At 39.4% G+C, this 16627-nt stretch overlaps 1 protein-coding gene across 4 annotated transcripts in view; it reads left to right on the top strand.

The window, feature by feature from the left end:
* Fam118b (family with sequence similarity 118 member B) overlaps positions 1-16627 on the top strand; it is a 46136-nt gene that overhangs the window by 284 nt on the left and 29225 nt on the right. Inside the window, exon 2 of one of the 4 annotated variants that reach the window (XM_074066405.1) lies at positions 7595-7675. The exons of 2 other annotated variants lie outside the window; for them this stretch is intronic. The gene's annotated coding sequence lies outside the window, so the exon portion shown is untranslated. Of the gene's footprint in view, positions 1-4779; positions 4805-7594; positions 7676-16627 lie in introns of those variants that run through there. One more of the 4 variants, XM_020182702.2, reaches the window with a different exon arrangement.

Genomic DNA, 16627 nt, shown 5'->3' with positions numbered 1-16627 from the left:
ACAGCTTTCCTGGTCACCTACTTCGTCCCTCTTGACAGCCACATCGTTGGCTAGTTCTTTGAGGGATGTGTCGTGTCCCCTCTCTTTTCCTTGCCGCTGCATCTCCGGAGATGCCCGGATCTCTAGCCTTTCCACCTTTCATCTTCGAATTTCCAACCTCTTTGTTTCACATTGTAACCTGTCGTGATGGCCCTTTTATGTATCCAGGACCCCCCAGCCCCTATTTCCTACCTAGAGAGCCTACAGATTTTTTCTGTGCTTCCTCAGGAATTCATTTCTTGGGGTCTCTTCCCCTTTCTCTACTCCTCCCAAGGAAAAGACTGAACGTATGGGGCTCAGACAGACCTTCTCTGCTTCCTGTTTCTTCTTTTATTTTTCTCCTCTGTAGTTTACAACTGCCCCAAACCTTCTGTCCCTCCCTAACAAAATGTGATATCTGGACTCCCATGCCCGAATTGCAAGTGACTCTAATTTCACGAACGGGCGACAGGGAATACGAACATCTGTTTGGGAAGGTAGTCTTTAAAATACCTAGGGATATATACACACGCCATTTGTTAAGAAGAAAGCTAATGCCCAGTTCTGAACGAATGTAGAGAAAACTCAGGGATCTGTGCTGAGGATAGAGAGATAGCAGGAAGGCTGCCTAAGGAGTTAGAAAAGAGGTAGTTGAAATAGGTTTGGATCCTACACTTCCTAAAAGGATTGGCAGAAGGGAGCCACAAGGAGCATGAGTCAAGTCTGACAGGTGGAGTCAGTCTAAAGAAGACTTTCAAGTTGAAGAAGCAGGTGGTTTGGGACCCTTTGAAGTTTGTTGGGAGATTCCTTGAAAGTGGAATTCTAGAAATGAATCTGACAATACAACGCAGGACAGATTGAAAGGAAGGGGTTTGGTAGCAGGGAAACCAGCTGGGATGCTGCAATCTATGTAATCATTAATGAGGTCATGCCCCATTCAGTGGTCTTTTCCCCCCTGTTGGGTACTGTCCTTTGAATTAGAATTGATTATGAGTAATGCAGGTCAAGATGCACCATTGGCAGCTACTGTTGATCTGTGAGTCCCTTGAGAACTTTTTAAAAATCCCCTAGCTCATAAATTGTTAGATTGCTGAAGTGTATTATGGTGTCTTAGGTGTTTCTGAACATTTTGAATTGACTTATTTCTGCCAGTTTTTCAACTTAATAATGAAGATAGGGAATAATCGAAGGTAAATGTAAGAATGGATGTAAAGAGTGGGAAAGCAGCCTTGTGTGAGTTTCTGGAATAAGATAGATGCTCTGGATATAAATGGAAAGAATTCCAAAGGAGTTTCCTTGGAATCCTGTGTTTCTCCTGGTTTTATTTTATTTTTCCTGCCAATTTACAGGTAGGACATAGATCCATAAAAGTTGAGAAATTCCACTTTAAGAAATTACCACTTTTTACTAAGATGCCCTAGACCCTGGTTCTAATTTCACTTGAATGTTGAGCATCACTTGGTGGTTACATGTGGACCCTTTTCCAAGGACTCTGAAATATGGACATCAGTACATAAATTCACATCATTACATTAATTACGAACCTGTTTAGGGTACAGGGGAAGGTGCTGGAAAAACCTGTTTCTGCCTTCACCTTTCCTTATGGCATTCAAGAAAAAACACTTATTCTTGCAGAGTTGGCCTCCTGTGGCAGTAAACAAAACGAACCAACAACTCAGATGTCATTGTTAGTGACACAGAGCTTGTGTTCTTGGGTCTCAGGTTAACTCAAGGCACACACTGTAGAATAAAAACACTGGTCACTTTTTTCTGAAGAAGGAACCTTTAGGTTTTTCTTGTTGAAACTTGTAAGAAGAATTCAAAGAATTCAGAGTTTTTGCTTGTTATCACGAGACTATGTTAGCCAACGTGTCTACAGAAGTTACAACTTCCTTAATGTTTCTCTTATGAATGCAGGCATTTCCTGGTTTAAAGCCCTGAGTATAAAGAATTTATGCAAATACATTTTTCCTTTTCAAATCTTTATATTGCCTCCTTCCATTTCCTCATTCAATCTATGCTACTTTAGACCTTCATTTTTTTACTTCTGCATTAATCTCATTGTCTTTCTGGTTAGGGACACCTCTTTGTCCCAGCTGTTTTCTCAGTACAACGAATGAAATTCTGTTAATTGTTCTTCATTCTTACGGAGTACAGCTCTGTTCAAATGTGGCTTACTTAAATAGATTTGATGTGTCACAGTATTTGTTCTCAAAGTAACTGTTATATAAAGAACAACTTGATAATTTGTTTTTAATGATATTTCCTACTCTGTGGTAAGAACAAAAAGGCTGTCTTAGTATTTAAAAGGAACTTGGGTTTAAGTATCACAAATTTAAGGCTGATTAACTGCATAAAGTTAAATTGTGGTTCCTCAAACAGTGATTTGCTAGTTGCAGATTAGCCAGACATCCTGTTTTCCTGAAGAACAGGAAGTACTTGAACATTGTTTTATGGTTTTAGAAAGATTAAAAGAAGCAATTAACAGGGACTCTGTGGAGGTGTCCTAGAAATTGCAGTCAGCCTTTGGGAGCCAGGAGATCTAGGGACTAGTCCCAGTTCAGCTGCTAGGAACCTGAACAAAGAATTTGTTTCAGTATTTAACAGATGATCTTTATAGCTCTAGGCTTCTGTTCTATGAAGATTTCCCCAATGAGTGACACTTCAGTACTTCTCTTTTGAGCTAACAGGTAGAATTTATTTCAGCTTGTCTTGAATACATTTTGCTCTAGTATAGAGAATCTGGATTCTGCTCCTGTCTCCCAGATTTAACTTCATGCCACTGAGCTAATTATATTTGGAGTTTTTTTCTTTGAATGGTGTTGGAAAAATGCTTAAGATTGCCTAAATGGGGCATTCGTGGGGGTACAGATAAAAATATTATTAGGGGGTAGGAGTTACAACTCAGTGGCAAAGGATATGCTTAGCGTGTTTGAGGCTCTGGATTTAATACTGTGCACTAGAGAGGGAAATATTAGAAAACGGTAGTGTACACCTATAACATGGATGTTGACCTTTTTTTCCCCCCATACCAGCATTTTAAAAAGACTCCATTGCACTACACCCCCTTATACTTTTATTCAGCTTTTGAGTAATGGTCAAGGCAGGTCTAACTTAAACCAGTGCTTCCCAGACTTTATTTCATGGCACATGTGGAAATAGTTATTGTACCACTGGAGAAAGCTGGAGGTGGCCCACAGAAGACTACTGACCTGGGAGCTGTGGCCATCCAGAGTTCCTCTCTGGTAGTACAAAAGGCTAAAGAGATAACATCCCTACCCTGACAGCCATCTGACCATTAGGAAGATCACCTTTGCACATTCAAGGTCTTTGCCCCAGACCTTGCTAGTTATGAAGAGGAACTGTACAATTATTTATTTTTATTAAGTCAGTCTCTAATCTCTTGTGTTTATGCTGGTTTACATTTAAAGGCCATACTTGCCCTTACACAGTAGACTTCCAATAAGTAGGTGAATAGCATTTAAAAGATGAGAGATGCTCTTGCCATGATATTTTTTTTTTGAGTAGGGTATTGCTGTGTAGACTGGTTTATTTGCCTCAGTTTCCCCAGTGCTGGGAATACAGGTGTGTACCACCACACCTGGCTCAGCCATGTATGTTTTGACCCTATAAGGTTATGGGCAATATTGGTATGCTTATTTAGAGAAGATAAGGAATATCCAGAGCCAGCCAGTTAGGTAGGAGGATGGCATTCTGAGGCTGGGCTTGGCAAAAGCAAGAGACCCAATCTGAAAAATAAACTCAAACAGCAAAAGATCTGGGGAACTGGTTTAAGTAGTAGAGACTTGCCTAGCAAGTGTAAGGCCCTGAGTTCAATCCTTAGTACCACCAAAAAAATAAATAAAAAGAGTCACAGATCACTATACAAGGAATAGTTTATTTTATACTTTCCACTATAAAAGTAATACTTAAAGAAAATGTAAAAAGTTCAAAAAATAGAACAGAGGCAAGGAGGGAAATCCTGAAGAAGGAGCTGGGCCTGGTGGAGAAGGACATCATAGATCTTCCCCAGCTCTTCTGCCTGGAGCAGCTGACGAACATCCCCTCCGACCAGAAGACCCCAAAACTCTTCGCACGGCCTTATTTTCCTGATGTGCTGCGGATGATTGTGATGGGCAACAATCTGGGGATCCCTAAGCCCTTTGGGCCCCAAATCAAGGGTACTTGCTGCCTAGAAGAAAAGATCTGTCACTTGTTGGAGCCCCTGGGCCTGCAGTGCACTTTCATTGATGACTTCGACTGCTACCTGACTGACATCGGAGACTTCTGCGCCTGTGCCAACATCCGCCGGGTGCCCTTTGCCTTCAAGTGGTGGAAGATGATGCCTTAGTCTCGGGTCCTGGAGCTGACCTCGGCATCTGCACGCAGAGCCATTATCACCACGCAGCAACGGGCCTCTGGGCCCGGTGGGGGCACTAGGCTTAAGGCAGCGCACCCCTTCCTTGCCCTGCTCACCCTTGTCCCTGAAGATCCAGTAGGGTGGCAAATGCCACCACCTTGAACCTCCTTGCAGGGGAAGGGGGAGATGGAACGTGGTCTTCACCTGAGTTTACTTCAGAGCCAATAAAGCTCCAGCCCTTCAAAAAAAAAAAAAAAATAGTTCTGTTTTCCAAATATGCTGATACCATGGTTTTTCTCTAGTCTTTTTTTATGTGCATGTTTTTCAGTTGTGGAAAATTTTACATGTTTACAGAAGTAGAGAAAATGCTCTGGTAAACCCTCATACAATATCCATCAATCAGCTTCTACACTTAACTAACACAAGGTCAGTCTTGTTCTATATCCCACACCCTACCATAACCTCCCAGATGGTTTTGAATCAAATCACAGATACATGTTATTTGTAAATACTTCAATAATTATTTGTAAATATCTTTTAAAAAAAGATGGACTTATTTTTAGCATAACCGATATATCAATACCACTCTTTAAAAATGTATTTCTTAATATCATCTAGTAACTAGTTGGTGGGTAGACTTTCCTGTTTGTCTCTTTTTATTTTTTTAAAGCAGTTGAGTTTGAACTGAGATCTAAGAGTCACGTATCATAGAAGAATACCAAATGAGCTTACAGAAGAGACCTATAATCTCTTGGCAGATGGTAGGCCATATCACTTTGGAGTCAGGTAAACAGGGTTTCAGATCCTAGCTCTGCCACTTTCTGGCTATGTAATCTTAGACTGTTGCTTAACCTCTCTCACTTTGCTATTTTTTATTTTGGCTGTTTGGGTTTTTTTTAAGACAAGGTCTCATTATGCAGCCTAGGCTGGCCTTGAACTCACAATCCTCCTGCCTCAGCCTCCCATGTGCTGGATTTACAGGCATGCAGTACCATACCCAGTTCTAGTCTTTTTCATTTGTTGTTATTTATTTGGTGTTGGGGATCAAACCCAGGACCTTGTACAAGCTAAGAATGTGCTCTACCACTAAGCTACATCCTTTGCCCACTTCAATATTTTTAAAATAAATGTGGATGATATCTACTTTAATAGTGTTTGAGGATTAGGTGAGTTAATGCATATTAGTCTTTTTTTTTGCGGTACTGGGGTTTGAACTCAGGGCCTTCACCTTGAGCCACTCTGCCAGCCCTTTTTGTGATAGTTATTTTCGAGCTAAGCTCTCATGAGCTATTTGCCTGGGCTAGCTTCAAACCTCAATCCTCCTGATCTCTGCCTCCTGAGTAGCTAGAATTACAGGCATGAGCCACTGGCACTTGGTGCATATTAATCTTATAGAGCCTAACACAGTTGTCAGTGTTCAATGAGTATTAGCTATTGCAAGCATATAATATAGCACCAGTACATACACAACTTGCCAGATAAATTTATAACTGGACTAAGAGTCCAGAATTCAGTCTAATTATGTCTTGTAGGTGATTCACTTAAAGATTTTGAACTTTAAATTTTTTACCCAGAAAAGGATGGTAGGGAAAACAGCTAGGTGATCTTGTAATTCCGCTGCTTACTGAAAGTAAAGACCTTGGTATTTAGAAAAGTTATGGGCTTTGAAAACAGACTGGGATATGTGTTGGAGGCTTTGTCATTTACAAGTATTTAAGCTTGTAATTAATAATACTTACCTAATGAGATTGTTGTGGTAAGTAACAAGATAAGTAAGTACGTGTGATGCCTAGTATGTAATAAGTACTAAAATTGGCATATCATGATTACGGATTAAAATAAGATCATTAGCATGTTTTCATAACCGTAAAGAGCTATATATTTTATGTTGTATATAATAAGACGACCAAGGTGATCATATCAGAAAATGGATATACATTAGAAGGGTGGCTGGTTTCCAGAACATCAACACTGGAAAATTGAGGGATTATAAAACCATGTGGTTGGATAAAAGCCAGAAGATATCAAGACCCTAAAGAAATTATAAAGAGGTATTTCCAACAGATAGCTACTTGAGGAGGATAAACCTATTTTCTGTATTTGTTTGAAAATTTGAACAAGAATAGCTTAAAGATGTGGATTATTGTGTATTGTTTATTCTTGGCATATACTGTTAATCTAATGAAATAAATTCCACTAGTTGTCCTTAGGAGAGCTTAATTACTAACACAGGAAAACCAGATCCACACAGTTTATTGATCCCAATGTGTTGGTGCCAATATCCCTAACTTGCTTGATGATAAGAATCACTGGGGTGCTTTTAAATCTACATGTTGTTGCTGTAGAGATTTTGATTTAGTAAATGCTGATTGGAGCCCAGGAATCAATTTTCCTTCTTCTTACCTGCCCAACAAGCGTTCTAGGGAATAGGAGTAAAGTTCTCTTGTTTATGGGCATACCAGACAAAAAGTAAGGTTACTAAAAATCATAGAGAGAGGAAAATGGCCAATTTTAAATATTGCTGTTTTTTCTCTTTTTATTTTTTTATCAAAGTAATTCACCTATATGGTTTTTAAAAGTCAAATAGTAATGAAAAAGTTCTCTTCATCCTCTTTACCTATAGGTTGATTATTTAGAAGCAGCCACTCAGTTATTTTCCTCTTCCCCCTGATATGATCTTCATATTTATAAGTAACTTGGTATTTTGTTATTTCTTTTTTCCCCCCAATGTGGCTCTGTTGAATTCCTGTGTGGACTTAGTTCATCTACCTGACCACTCTTGTACCTTCCCTGCCCTCTTCCCCTAACATAATTGTAATCTCTTGGTAAAACAGGTGAGCTTAGCAGTAACGTGTTAGTTGGTTGGAATGCTGCCTCTTCCTCCTTCTTCCCCGTTCTTCTCAGGAGCTGCTGCCCTTCTCTTGTGTCCTTGCTGTACAGAACCATGTCTCCCTTTTTCTGGTTTTATGTGCTTGTTTTCTTGAAGCATATACTCAGATAATTTCCTGAGAAGTATTTGAATGACTTTGTTTTGTACACACAGCTGTTTGGTGGTTCAGCAGTTTACAGAGTTCAAGGTTTGAAATAATTATCCCTCAGAACATTGAAGGCATTGCCATACTGTCTTCTGGTGTTTTTTAATTGCTCTACAGACATAGTGACTCAAGTCCTTTTTATGTGACCTTGATTTGTGTGTTTTCCTTTCTCCCTGTTCAGAAACTATGAGGATATGCTGTATCTCTGTTGTTCTGTACCTTCATGATGGAATGGATCTTTCCTCACTCCTGCTGGGTTATGGTAGGCACTTTTATTCATGTCCTTCAGTTCTGGGACATTTCCTTTGAGCATTTCTCTGACTTTCCTCCCAATCTTTCTCTTTCATTGATTCTTTTTACAGTATCCATTCTTGTTGCATGGATGTAATAGGCTTAAATAGGGCCCAGTGTAGTTTTTAGATCTCTGTTCTCTGTTTGGCTCCATTTCCTTCAGGTGATTGGGGAGCTTTGCACCAATAATTGCCTGGATGTATCTTACCTCAGATATCCAGTGACTTGTTCCCTCTCTTTCAAGTCTGCTTCAAGTCGTCTCAGTGAAACAGAGCTGTTTCAAAGCACAGATCCCCATCTCTCTTCCCTGCTCTCTTTCTCTCTAGAAGCATTTCTTACCTTCTGGCATATCACGCCTGCTGCTGTCTTGACTCCCTTATGGCTACAGTATAAATTCTCCCAGGGCAGGGAGTTTTGTTTTGGTCACCACTGTGACTCCAGATCTAGAGCAGTACCTTGCTCTTGATAGTACTTACAATTACTTTAAGAAATGAATCCCAAGAAGAAATCTTGGGATTTCTTCAGAGGTCTAATGATCCTGGCTTGTTTGTTCTTATTGGTTGCTTCTTGTTTTTGTTGTTTCAAAAGAGTGAAATACCAGGATGAGTCTTTTTGGGCAGTGTGCTTTCTTGAGTGTGATTGGCACATGTGGATCTTGTGTGTGTGTGTTTGTACAGATAGATGTGTTTGCTGGTATTTCTTCAGTTAACTAAATTTCAGTTGTTGGGTCAAGGGTGGGGGATTTGAAGTATTTTTCAGTGTGAACCTTTTGGCGTAGTCTCTATTTTCAGTTCTTGCTCCTGATGATATATTTTGACTCCGGAGCCATTTAAGACTAGTTCATTTTTCTTTAAACCTCTAGATTTAGAGGTGGGGAAAATATGCAAGATATTTTTCTGACTTGGCGGGGGGGGGGGTGGTTGAATTGTCTGTTAAATAGACTTCTTGCCATTCTCATTTTCAGATCTGCATTTGAACCTTGCTTCCCACCTGCAAAAATTTATCAAAGTAAAAAAAAAATCCCTTATCTGCTTATGTTCTTTCTCTCATTCTTGGTTTTATACCTTCAAGAAAAAAAAATCTGTTGTCATTTTAGTGGGGATACTTGGACTTGGAGAGAGAATAAGAGGTAAATATTAAGGACAAGAGTTCCTAAGTATTTATTCTAAGTATCATAAAGGAGCATAATAATACCTGTACATCAAGCAAGGAGAAACTCAAATTATTCATAAATTTCTTTGTTATTTTCAGAAGCTTATCCTTAGTTCTTGCTTATTTATCTTCAAGTGCTATGGGGATCAGGCTTGCCTTTTAAATTCTCTGCTGAGGAAATCTTGAGATCTGTTGCCAAAACTTAGTGCCTCACTGCAGTGTTAATATTCCATAGAAGTCCTGGGAACAGGGATCACCTAGTCCTCTCTTGCCTCCCTCCTAGGTTCCCTCTCATCCTGGTGGCTCACAGCTCTCAGCCACCAGAAATGTACTGCTGATGCTTTGCTTTGTAGGAATGTACTACTACACACTTTCTCTTTATTCCTTCAGTGCTGGGGATCAAACCCAGGGTCAATCAGCATGTTAGACAACTGTTCTACCACTAAACTACATTCCTAGCCCTTTTTTTACTTTATTTTGAGACAGGGTCTTGGTAAATTGCCCAGGCTGGCCTTGAACTTTCTATCTTCCTGCCTTAGCCTCCCTAGTAGCTGGAATTACAGGCTTGCACCATCACATATGACACTGCTTGAGTATTTTCAAAAGTATTTTACTAAGACACTTAACAAATGGGTGAGGAAGAATTGAAAAAGTAGAACACCAGGAAGGAGAACTTGCATGTGAGAATATTTGTGGTGTGAAGCAGAGGCACACTATAATGAGTGAAGTTTTTAAATTGAACCATGAACCTGGGATGCTTGGATTCTTCTAAGAGTTCCTTTAAAATCTGCTTCTCTCCCCATAAACCAAAATGTCTGTGGGGGTTATCCTCATGTGGAGCAACAGGGTGGTTTTCCCTTTGCTCTTTCTGTGTAACTGGACTTTGCATATTTCCTGCATGTCTAAGTGGAGTCTGTTCTGTTCTTTTCAAACCCAGAATAAAAGGTGCTTTTTGGCTAGGATGAGGTGTTAACTTCCCTCAGTGTCTGCTCCCTGCCTTAGAGTCCTCCTCTCTTGTCTTCGACTGACCTTGTGAGCGCTTTATGAAAGTATGTTTTTAGGTTCCCCTGGCCTGCTTTTCTCTTGCGGTTTTTTTGCCTCAGTTATTTTCACTGGCCGCTTTGAGACTGAAGCCTCCTGGAGCTATTTCTTCTTCCAAGTTAGAAGTTGGTGGGCTCTATGACAAATCTTTTTACTTGGAGCTTCCAGATCCTTGTTTTAGATCTAAACAATGCTCTCAGCTCTCCTCTTGTTCGCATATCAAAGAAAATGTTGATTCCTACCCTCCCCCAGTTAGTTTGTATTAGGACAAAAAAAATCCTGTAAAGAATATCTTAGTGGTTTAAGGTTGCACTTTCCCTTACCTTTGGTCATCATTCTTTTGTTCTTAAGGCAGTAATGAACCAGATTTAAAGAGTGTGCTTTAAAGGATGTTTCTAAAGTATAGGTTTTTTTTTAGTCAGTAAATAACTTTTGTTGGTATTTGAAATTGAAAGAAGGAAGTAATCACCCATAAACTTATCACCCAGAGATGATTTTTACCATTCATAGATCCATGATACACTATAAGGAGTAGGTTGTTGAACAGTTTTGACTTTACGTTTGCAATAATGTCTTAGAAAACCATAAGTATTGAAGAGCTGTCTCGCTGAACTTTAAAGTAGGTGTCTCTTGGGCTTGAAGCACAGCACCTATCTGAGCTGAGATTTTCTAGCAGGTAGTTTGTATTTTAGACCATAGGAGTAATAGGGAGGGAAGAGGAGGATAAGTGTGAAGTGAATGGGGAAGGAAAGTCCTTGGAACCTTCTACTTTTAGGGAATGGACAGAGGAAGATCTTTGGTGGGGTGGGAGGGAAACCAGGAAAAGGTGAGAATGGAATTAAGTGTCAGAGATTCAGATAAAGGAAGAAAACTGTTCACAGTTTCGTTGAATTTTGCCTTCAGGATTTCATTTCCCTATAAGCTTTCCTTGATGCCTTTTAACACAGTGCTGTCTCTTCAGTATCTCATGTGTGGTTATTAAACTTGCTACAAACATGTTATGAATGCGTGTTTACAGTTATCTTTCCCCTAAAGGCATAGACTTTCGCCCAGATTACAAAATGAATTCTGGAGTCAGTGTCCTGTGTCTTCTGTGTAACAGCCAGTGCCCTCTATCATACTGCTTAGCATCTGTGTGCCTCAGTTGCATTATCTAGAGTATTTGTGATATGCAGCAATAGAATCTACCTCATAGGAGAGTGAATGATTGTGAAGTGTTGAACATAGTATAAATGCTGTGTAATATTTGGGGAACATGAGCTAGTTGCAATTAATAGTAGTATTATTAACATAGTACCTGAAATTTAGCAGATATTTGAACATGGAAATTCAACAATTTGTGACTAATATGATTCCTGTCATTTAAACTCCATATATACAGAAATAATCATGGTCAGGCCATAAGAAAACCACAAACTAGAAGTGGACTGAGTTGAGTTCATGTAGACTTTCAACAAAAGTCCTTTGTGACCTTTTTTTTTTTTTAATTTTTTTTAATTTTTATTTTATTCATATGTGCATACAATGTTTGGGTCATTACTCCCCCCTTCCCTCCACCCCTTCCCTTAATCCCCTCCTCTCCCCCCTTACCCCTCCCTTACCCCTTGCTACCAGGCAGAAACTATTCTGCCCTTATCTCTAATTTTGTTGAAGAGAGAATATAAGCAATAATAAGAAGGACCAAGGGTTTTTGCTAGTTGAGATAAGACTAGCTATACAAGGAGTTGACATGCATTGATTTCCTGTACATGTGTATTACCTTCTAAGTTGATTCTTCTCGAACTAACCTTTTCTCTAGTTCCTGGTCCCTTTCTCCTATTGGCCTCAGTTGCTTTAAAGTATCTGCTTTAGTTTCTCTGCGTTGAGGGCAACGAATGCTATCTAGTTTTTTGGGTGTCTTACCTATCTTCACCCCTCCCTTTGCTCTCACTTTTATCTTGTGATCAGAGTTCAGTCCCCTTGTTGTGTTTCCTGTTGATCTAATGTCTGCATATGAGGGAGAACATAAGATTTTTGATCTTTTGGGCCAGGCTAACCTCACTCAGAATGATGTTCTCCAATTGCGTCCATTTACCTGCGAATGATAACATTTCGTTCTTCTTCATGGCTGCATAAAATTCCATTGTGTATAAATACCACGTTTTCTTAATCCATTCGTCAGTAGTGGGGCATCTTGGCTGTTTCCATAACTTGGCTATTGTGCATAGTGCTGCAGTACACACAGGCGTGCAGGTGCCTCTGGAGTAACCTGTGTGTTACAGCCTTTTGGGTATATCCCCAAGAGTGGTATTGCTGGATCATATGGTAGATCTATGTTTAGATTTTTAAGAACCTCAGATTTTTTTCCAGAGCTGTTGTACTAGTGTGCGTTCCCACCACCAGTGTAAAAGGGTTCCTTTTTCCCCCCATCTTCGCCAACACCTGTTGTTAGTGGTGTTGCTAATGATGGCTATTCTAACAGGGGTGAGGTAGAATCTTAGTGTGGTTTTAATTTGCATTTCCTTTATTGCTAGGGATGGTGAGCATTTTTTCATGTGTTTTTTGGCCATTTGAATTTCTTCTTTTGAGAAAGTTCTGTTTAGTTCACTTGCCCATTTCATTATTGGTTCATTAGTTTTGGGAGAATTTAGTTTTTTAAGTTCCCTATATATTCTGGTTATCAGTACTTTGTCTGATGTGTAGCTGGCAAATATTTTCTCCCACTCTTTGGGTATTCGCTTCAGTTTAGAGACCATTTCTTTTGTTGAGCAGAAGCTTTTTAGTTTTACGAAGTCCCATTTATCTATGCTATCTCTTAGTTGCTGAGCTGCTGGGGTTCCATTGAGAAAGTTCTTACCTATACCTATTAATTCCAGAGTATTTCCTACTCTTTCCTGTACCAACTTTAGAGTTTGGGGTCTAATATTAAGGTCCTTGATCCATTTTGAGTTAATACTGGTATAGGGTGATAAACATGGATCTAGTTTCAGTTTTTTGCAGACTGCTAACCAGTTTTCCCAGCAGTTTTTGTTGAAGAGGCTGCTATTTCTCCATCGTATATTTTTAGCTTCTTTGTCAAAGATAAGTTGCTCATAGTTGTGTGGCTTCATATCTGGATCCTCTATTCTGTTCCACTGGTCTTCATGTCTGTTTTTGTGCCAGTACCATGCTGTTTTTATTGTTATTGCTTTGTAATATAGTTTGAAGTCAGGTATCGTGATACCTCCAGCATTGTTCTTTTGACTGAGTATTGCCTTGGCTATTCGTGGCCTCTTGTGTTTCCATATAAATTTAATGGTAGATTTTTTCAATCTCTTCAATGAATGTCATTGGGATTTTGATGGGAATTGCATTAAACATGTAGCTTACTGTTAAGAGTATAGACATTTTTACTATGTTGATTCTACCAATCCACGAGCATGGGAGCTCTCTCTACTTTTTATAGTCTTCCTCAATCTCTTTCTTCAGAAGTTTATAGTTTTCTTGTAGAGGTTGTTCACATCCTTTGTTAAGTTTACACCTAGGTATTTGATTTTTTTTGAGGCTATTGTAAATGGAATTGTTCTTATATATTCTTTCTCAGTTTGTTCATTATTAGTGTATAGAAATGCTAATGACTTTTCTATGTTGATTTTATATCCTGCTACCTTGCTATAGCTACTGATGGTATCTAGGAGCTTTTGAGTGGTATGATGGGCCGGGCAGTATGTGCCATGAAATAGAAAGTAGAAGAAACTGGGCACCAGTGACTCACGCCTGTAATCCTAGCTACTTGGGAGACTGAGATCAGGAGGATTGTGGTTGGAGGCCAGCCCAGGCAAATAGTTTGTGAGACTCCTCCATCCCTAGCTCTCCAAAATAGCCAGATCGAAATGGACTGCAGGTGTAGATCAAGTGGGTAGAGTGCCTGCTTTGCAAGTGCAAAGCCCTAGTTCAAACCCCAGTCCTGCCAAAAAATTCTGTGTGTGTGTGTGTGTGTGTGTGTGTGTGTGTGTGTGTAGGGGGGTACCATCAGTTTTAAATAAAATAGTAAGGTAGCATAAAATCGTTGGATGTGACTTGAGCAGAAGCTTGGAGGGCTATGCACATACATGGGGGAAGAGCATTTGGACAGAAAAAGCTACCAATGCAAAGAAAGTCCTCAAGGCCAGAGAATACCAGGCCTGTTTCAGGAACCAGGTACCAGCCAGTATGACTAGAGGGAGGGAGGGAAGGAAGGAATAGCTCAGCTTTCTAGGAATGAATTTCTCCTCAGTCAGTTTCAAAAAGTTCATAAGCTAAAACAAATGAATAATTAGACAATGAACTTCCATCCCATGGTTCTGTAGATGGCAATCTTAAACACCCACACTCGTGTCTTAACTTGAATTAGGTAATTCAAAAATGATGCACAGTTTCTTAAATTCAGTTTATAGGGCAGCTGAACAAACAGAATTGTTTTTTTCTGTAATAAAAAACTGACACTGAAGTTGGGCCACACGCTTATAAACCTAGCATTTAGCAAAAACTAAAAGAGTCTACCCTTCCAGACTGGGAACATGGCTTAGTGGACGTACTTAGTGGACATCTCAGGGGGTTAAAAAAATTTTTACCATTCCAGTTTACAGATCTTCAGGTTAGAAGCCAAAAGACTTTGTTTTATAGCAAAGGAACAAAGTGTACTTATCTCTAAGAGAGTTGGTGATAGGGTGAAGACTGGGTTTGGCTGAGGGAGAAGTGTCTTTTAAGAGCAGGTTTCATCATTCCCTTGTTTCTGTCTGGCTCAGTAGCACCAAGTTCTTTTAAGTTTTTTATTTGGTGATCCATACCTTATATTCTTTTTACTTAGTGAGGTTTTCCATGTGTTTCCCATCCTAAATCAGCACACTACTTTCCTAAGGTCCTAATCACTGACCAAAATTACTGGCAAAGTTGTGTGCATACCAAGTGTATTCTGTGGGTATAGATACTCATTATGTCTTTGTTTCAGAAGTGCAAGACCTTTACAAAGAACCAGGCATGCTTCCTTTGTCCAGTGAGATAGCTAGAGCTATTTCATCCAGCTTGTCTACAACTCGTCTTTTCCCACATTCTTCTGCATTTTATATTTCATTACTAGAATATCCTTTTGTACATTTTTAAACTTCTGATTGATTCCTTTCCCATTTTATCATGGTGGTTTTCTATTGGAATCCTCTTCTGTGAGTTTCCTTTCATTGTTTATAGCTTAGTTTTCCAGGAGATTGAAGCTGAGCTAAAATTACTAAAAAAAATATTGAGAAACTCAGATCTTTGACTTTCTGAGGCAAAACATTCCACTTTCTGTTCACAGTAAAAAAAAAAAACAACAACAAAAAAGGGAAATGGTACAAGTTCAAATTCGAATTTGAAAGGCTCTTGAGAAATTTAGCAGGCCTTGTCTGCCCTATAGGCAGAACTGTATAGAAATCACACCAAAATCTAGTCCTATGCCTGCCCCTCTCCCCTCAGTATTTGGAGACAGGGTCTTGCTATGGCTGGCCTCAAACTTGAAATCCTCCTATCTGAGCCTCCCCAGTCTGGGATTCTAGGCATGTACTGCTATACCTAGCTACCCTGTTTAAAGTTCCTTTGCTATTCTGTGTAGGAAGCTCATTCAAGAGCCTAGCATTCAAAGCTAGGCATTTAAAGCTGTTGAGTGACTTTTTTTTTTTTTTTTTTTTTGGTGGTACTGGAGGTTGAACTCCGGGGCCTCACTCTTGCTGGGCTGATGCTTTACCACTTGAGCCACTCCTTCAGCCCTTTTTATGTTGGTTACTTTTGAGGTGGAGTTTCTGTTTGTGCCCAGGCAGGCCTGGAGTGCCGCCATCCTCCTATTTGTGCTTCCCTGCGTAGGTGGGTGGCATGTGCCATGAACTTTTGGCCCAGACTAGCCTCAAACCATGATCCTCATGAGCTCTGCCTCCAAAGTAGTTAGGACTACAGGCTTGACCCACTGTACCCAGCTGACAAAATTAAAAGAGAAAAATTATACTCAAACTTACTCTTAAAACTCCTTTATTAAGTACTCTGGAAACGGAGTCTTGAATATAATTAAGACTCTCTGATGGGTGTTTCATGATTATTTCTTATTCATTATATCATGTTTAAAATGTGTACTTAAATGTGAAGTCAAAAGTAATCTTGTAATGAGTAAATTGGACTTGATTTTGTGTGTGTGTGTGTGTGTGTGTGTGTGTGTGTGTGTGTAACAGATCTGTTTTCTAGCTCTGCTGTACTTCTGTCCTTGGTTTTGCTACTGATGGGTTTTGGATCCTTGCTGACCGCTTATTACAGTAATCTCCATGTTTCTTTTGGTGCTACTAGTGAATTCACTTACTGTCACTACAGACATTAGTCACACATGGGAATCTTTAATTACAAAATTTGCCAAACTACATGTGAAAATACAACTTCTTTTTTCAAAACTTATTTTTGTGATTTTCATTAGTGAAGTCAGAAAGCTTACTAACCATTTTGATTCTTCTTGTGACAGAACAGACTTCCCTTCATTAAGACTTGTCAAATTTCAACTCTAGAGAGATAATGGCATATTTTGAGATTCCCCGGACTTGGCAGAATCTGCATTTTTTATGTTAAAAAAAAATCTAACTTCGTTAGATAAAACATAAGCCACTGAGGTTATTGGTATATATAACTCACATTATTTTAATAGTAGGAATTTATTTATTTATTTATTTTGGTGGTACTGGGGTTTGAACTGAGGGCCTTGTGCTTGCTAGGCAGGCACTCT

The sequence above is a fragment of the Castor canadensis genome, chromosome 2 (assembly GCF_047511655.1).
Source record: "Castor canadensis chromosome 2, mCasCan1.hap1v2, whole genome shotgun sequence".
Lineage (NCBI taxonomy): Eukaryota > Metazoa > Chordata > Mammalia > Rodentia > Castoridae > Castor > Castor canadensis.
This window is presented reverse-complemented; position numbering and strand designations above follow the sequence as displayed.